General features: G+C 41.8%; 1 long non-coding RNA gene across 1 annotated transcript in view; it reads left to right on the forward strand.

Annotated features, from left to right (window-relative positions):
• LOC133526474 (uncharacterized) overlaps positions 1–6450 on the forward strand; it is a 172682-nt gene that overhangs the window by 93721 nt on the left and 72511 nt on the right. The window lies entirely within an intron of this gene.

Consider the following 6450-nt stretch of genomic DNA (forward strand, 5'->3'; position numbering starts at 1 on the left):
TTCTGCATCTGACCCTTGATCCAACCACCTAGCGAGAGTCTCTCAAGGTGTTGGTCGAGACTCTTCGCTATGAGACCATTCGCTGAAACGACTATCGGGACAATGATCGTCGAATCAACATCCCACATGGCGATTATCTCGTGAGCCAAGTCTAGGTACTTACTGGACTTGTCCTTCTCGGCTTTCACGAGATTCTCATCATGGGGGATGGTGATGTCGACGAGCACGATCCGGCGTTGCGATCGATCTATTATCACGATGTCAGGCTTATTGGCTACAATAGTCCTGTCAGTGATAATAGATCGATCCCAATAGAGCATGGCACGACCATTTTCGAGAACTGGCGCAGGTGAGGACTTGTAGTACGGTACTTCGCGGTCCACAAGGCCGTATAGAAGAGCAAGTTGCTGGTGAATAATCCTGGCTACGAGATTATGTCTGTGCAAGTACTCGCCGTTAGCAAGATGAGAACAACCGGAAATTATATGCCTGAGTGACTCTCCGGGACGGCGGCATGCCCGACAAATGTCGACCATACCGTCCTTCAGGATATATTTCCGATAGTTGTTCGTCATCATCACTTCGTCCGCAATTGCACAGGCAAAACCCTCGGTTTCTCCGAAGAGGTCCCCGAATCGTAACCAGTTCACCGACGCGAGCAGGTCCACGTCGGGTCCCGTGAGGGCCTTGTAGAACCGCCCGTGTAGCACCTTACTCTCCCATGCCGCCCTGCGATCCGCAGTACTTAGTACCACAGGTTTGCGCCAGTTCTCGTTTGCCAAGGAGGGCGGCGTGAGGTTCCTGTCTACTGCCACCACATCACGATGCATCCCACACTCGTTGTTAAGGAAATAATTCCTGAGATTGCACACCTCGCGGTTGTGGAGATCTTTGGCGTTTAGGAAGCCTTAGTTTATTTATTTATTATTATTATTTATTAAGTAGATACTATGACTGTCTAATAAGTAGGGCCCGGAATATCGTGTACGAAATGGTACGGAAATTAAATTATTTACTTAAAAGGAATTAATAATTAAAACGTGTCTCACCTGTGGCTGAAGCGTACAAACGACACCGAATCTCAGCTTGTATTGCAATACCGCATTCCCACTTTTCTACCTTTATTTTAAAAAAAAGTCTTAACCGCCAATAGCAACCAGTCGAATATATACCATAAGATATACCTATAGTTGACTTGCCATGTGTAATCAAATCAAAATCCACTAAGCAACGAAAACGCAAAACAAACCTCGTATGTTAGTATCGATTCAGTAGTAAGATACGAGCTTGCTAAGAATAGCGACACATTCGCTTAGATCCGTTTTCGATTGCAAATAATACACATATAACTGATCCTTGGAGGACCTTATGCCTGTGACAATAAGGTTTATATATTGTCATTTAACGTGGACGATGGCATATAAGATCTTTTAGAACGAGTGTTTATCAGACTTGAAAATTCAGCATTTTTACTCGATACTTGAAACTACCGATACTTGAAGTAGCACAATCGGATTAAGACCAACCTCGAAATTTCTAGAACAGTCATGAAATTTGGTATGTATATTAATTAATATTCGGAGTCCTCTCAAGGCGGTAAGTTTAATTTTTATTTAATACAACAAGTGTAATCAGGTTGTGAACGGTAAGAGGAATCTACCGATACGTCATTTAGAAAAATCCGTCCAGTATCCTAAGCTAGAGGGTGTACTGAATCATCATTACTGAAACTCATAACCCTGCTTTCTGGTTAAGTCGCAGTAGAGTAAAATGTTAATATTGGGGTAGATCACGTACAAATGCATAATTAAAAGTGGAATTCATATTCCTCCGACTTCCCTATTAAGAGAATGTCCCCTGGAATTGTATAAGCGTTAAACTTAGATTCAGCAAGTATTTCCTATAACAAGATGTATTTTTTCCGCAAAGATAACCAGGACTTTTTTGTGTAGAATTTAATAAGTTTTAATGTTGCCTTACACTATATTTTCATAAAGAATGTAGATTTAGAGTAAAATGCGAATTTCTCCTGGATGGTAAACATTTCCCAAGATGGATGCGATTCTTCGAGGTCCCCAAATGTCAAATGGTGTGGGCATGAAAAGGGCGACTTTAATTTATATACATACAAAATTTCATGACTGTTCTAGAGCTTTCGAGGTTGGTCTTAATCCGATTGTGCTAAAGGGCCTACCGTAAACACGGAAGTTCGCAAATTGCGGGCATCATTCTCTTTTACTCCAATTAAGGCGTAATTAGTGTGACAGAAAAAGATGATCGAACTTCGGTATTCGCAGTAGGCCCTCTAGTGATGCACCGTATATTGACTGTGGATTATGGACTGTAAGTTTCTGGTGTTAAGGTTGAAAATGGTTAGTTTAAAGTTTAGCTGAGATGGTGGTGTCGTGTGGATGTTTTTGTAACTTTATATGTTATAAATCTATTGTTATAATTATAAATGTACAGGAAATTGCTATGTGCTTTCCCACGAATGATTATGAGTTATGATATGTACAGTCAGCATCAGAAGTAACGGATCAAATAACGCTTCATAAGTATTCCGTAACAGCTTAACAAAAAGTGATGTCTTTAATATAGAATAACTAAGGCTGTACAAGATATACTTTTGAATGTGAATTTTAGAAATTTTTCTATATTTGGAAAAGTTATCCGGAATGTCCGATACTTTTGGCGCGTTGTTTCATTCGTTACTATTGATGCTGACTGTACCACCAAACATCCCGTAAATAATCCTTCCTTCTTCCTGGCGTTGTCCCGGCATATGGCCACGGCTCATGGGAGCCTGAGGTGCGCTTGACAACTAATCCCAAGATTTGGCGTAGGCACTAGTTTTTACGAAAGCGACTGCCATCTGACCTTCCAACCCAGAGGGTAAGCTAGGCCTGGTTGGGATTAGTCCGGTTTCCTCACGATGTTTTCCTTCACCGAAAAGCGACTGGTAAATATCAAATGATATTTCGTACATAAGTTCCGAAAAGTTCATTGGTAAGAGCCGGGGTTTGAACCCGCGACCTCCGGATTGCAAGTCGCACACTCTTACCGCTAGGCCACCAGCGCTTCAAACATCCCGTAAAAAATCGAAAAATCAAATTCCGTACCTAAGAGACATAACACTACTGTAAGTCCATTTTTTGTGGTTATAGGTTTTTTACAGTATTTTACATAATTTCTGACGCTCCATCGATCTATAAAAGTCTATTTATCGATAATAGCACCAATTCCAAGTTTTTCAAATGCATTTTACTGTAAAAACAACCCTCTGAGAAACATTTTGATGGAAACGCTACTAGTGTTTATTAATAAATTCATGGTGACCTAGCACTCGCAGTAAGAGCGTGGGACTTGCAATCCGGAAGTCGCGGGTTCAAACCCCGGCTCGTACCAATGAGTTTTTCGGAACTTATGTACGAAATATCATTTGATATTTACCAGTCGCTTTTCGGTGAAGGAAAATGTGAGGAAACTGGACTCATCCCAACTAGGCCTAGTTTGCCCTCTGGAATGGAAGGACAGATGGCATTCGCTATCGTAAACATTAGTGCCTACTATCAATTCGCCAATTAGTTACCAAGCGGACCCCAGGCTCCCTTGAGCCGTGGCAAAATGCCGGGACAACGCGAGGAAGGTATATCCGAAGAATTCAGGATCTGAGAATAATGCTAGGCATATAGTAAGGTATAGTTAAAGTTGATAACAATGGTCATTTGCATATAAACAAACTTGTTATTGGTACCCGTTTGTTGGTTGGTTGTTTGTTGATTGTGTTTGGACCCGGGTATGTCCTTAAACTACGTCCAAAAGAGAGGTATGGGCAATGTGAATGTCATCTCGCCTTGTGTGGTAGGGCACAGCACAGCAGATGTCATTCCAGATCTAGAGCAGAGCCCAACTGGGGAAGTACCTCCACCTTACAAAAAACAGCAGCCAAAGAACACTAGACCCTACTCATAGTGTTGTGTTCCTGCCGGTGAGTAAGGTTGCCAGAGATCAATGAGGGTGCGGAGTGTTAGGGTCGGCAACGCGCATGTTGGTCCTCTGGAGTTGCAGGCGTACATAGGCTTCAGAGACTGCTTACCATCAGGCGGGCCGTATGCTTGCTTGCCACCGTAAATAAAAATATCTCGAAGAGTAACAGAATAATGTCAAATATATTGATTGTTGATTAATAAAAAACCCGTGACTGAAAACACGTGTGTATCATTTTATGTCAAAATCCTTGTAAGACAGACACAAAATCGCTTCTCCTGTAAAATAACTAACTGTGCTGTGCGGTTTAAGAGGAACTTCCTCTCGCGAACGCTTGGGCTGTGGAATGAGCTTCCTGCCGAGGTTTTCCCGAGGCGCTACAGTATGGGATTCTTCAAAAAAGGAGTGTACAGGTTTTTAAAGGGTCGGCAATGCGCACGTAATATCGCTGGTGTTGCAGGCGTCCATAGGCTACGGTGACTGCTTACCATCAGGCGGGTCGTATGCTTGTTTGCCACTGTTGTGGTATTATTAATTACTAAAATGGCACTTAAAGCGTTATGCCTCTCAGGTGCGGATATAAGCTTCTCACTGTAGACACAAAGGTTGGAAATTAAATTAAACAATAAAATAAACCTTGTTTCTGTACTAATTCCTTTCCTTACCTAGAAGCAGGAAAACCTTAGGCTCTCAGCACACGGCGCGTAAGCGTAAGAGACGCGTGCGTATCGTAATACGCGCGTAGAACGAGAGCGCTACGAGGACGAACAAGCTCAAACAAGTCCGCACACGAAGCGTCGTTGTAGCGTAGCGTGTGAGATTTCTGTCGTCATTACGACAGGCGTAGCGTACCTAGTACAGGCGTAAAAACAAAACTTCTGACATAATTCATATAATCAAACAATAAAAAAGTCTTCTTCATCTGACGAGAAAGTAAGATCGTCGATACATCTGACGCCAGTGACGCCATGATTTCATCGAATGAGATTTCACTTATAAAACGTTTACGCTTACGCGACGCTTGGTGCCCAGAGCCCCTAGAAAAATTTATTCGATTTCGTGAGGTGATGTACGCGTTTGCGTGAAGTCTCATTTAGTATGGGACTTAGAAACAGCACGCCAGTGCGCCTAATGCACTTTAAACAGCAATACAATTATGTTTAATCTGTACCCCTAGTGTACATTTATTCGATAGCGAAACGTGACGTACGCGTTTGCGTTAATTCTCATTTAGTATGGGATTTAGAAACAGCGCGCCAAGCGGAACGTTTTGGAAACTCACAATCCCATACAAAACGAGACTTAACGCAAACGCGTACGTCACGTTACGCCATCGAATAAATTAACACTAGGGGTACAGAACTCTACGCGTCTCGTACTCATAACGTTTTTACGATACGCTTACGCTGACGCCTCGTGTGCTGAGGGTCTTATTCATTCGTAGAATCGTCTCAGCAAATAAACAATAAAGTAAGACCTTTTATTACAGTATCCGATTACTAGTTCGCAGTAATTTGATTACGCAAAGTATCCTTTGTTCTAGTGTAGCACAGTCACGTCTGAAAATATCGATACGAAAAAAGGGCCAAAAATATGTATACACTAACCTAATATGGGCAATAAAGTCGTGTATATTATTTTTGGGACTTTTTCCTATCGATATTTTCAGACGTGACCGTACCGACCTTCGTCTGGGGGCGTTAGTGATGCCAGATTAGAGAGCACTGTGCCCCTAGTGTAAATTTATTCGATAGCGAAACGTGACGTACGCGTTTGCGTTTGCGTTAAGTCTCATTTTGTATGGGATTTTGAGTTCCAAAACGTCCCGCTTGGCGCGCTGTTTCTAAATCCCATACAAAATGAGACTTAACGCAAACGAGTACGTCACGTTTCGCTATCGAATAAATTTACACTATAGGGGTACTGAAAGCTAAAAGTAAGACCTCGGATCTAAAATAACGTACAATTGTATCAAAAAAAGGCAAATTCATTTATTGTTCCAAAACACAAAATTAACAGCATAAATATAATATATAAACGAGTGATTTTAGAAACTTGGCTCTCATAACATATCTATGATGGAACTATTTCTAGGTAGGTTAGGTTCGTTAGGTAGCTTCAGATGCCTGAAGGGCAAAGCGCCCAGAAATAGGAGCACCGCGAAGCGGGGCTCCGTCTAGTTAAGTTGTGAAGGAATTTTTTTTGAAAAGAAACTTAATTAAAATAAGAAATAGAAATTTGAAATAATAGTTATTTCATAGTTATTTTATATTACCCGTTGACCCCTGTTTAGAACGGTGGGACAGCCGGTAAAGTACCCGTGAACCCACTGTGGTACAAACTACAAAGCAGTTGGGACCACGGTTGATCCACGGCAAATATATCAGACCCGGGCTATGAAAGGTTGCAAGGACATAACGTGTCGCATACAGGATCGCAGGATAACTAAAAGTTACTAATTCA

The sequence above is a fragment of the Cydia pomonella genome, chromosome 1, assembly GCF_033807575.1.
Source record: "Cydia pomonella isolate Wapato2018A chromosome 1, ilCydPomo1, whole genome shotgun sequence".
NCBI classification, from domain to species: Eukaryota; Metazoa; Arthropoda; class Insecta; order Lepidoptera; family Tortricidae; genus Cydia; species Cydia pomonella.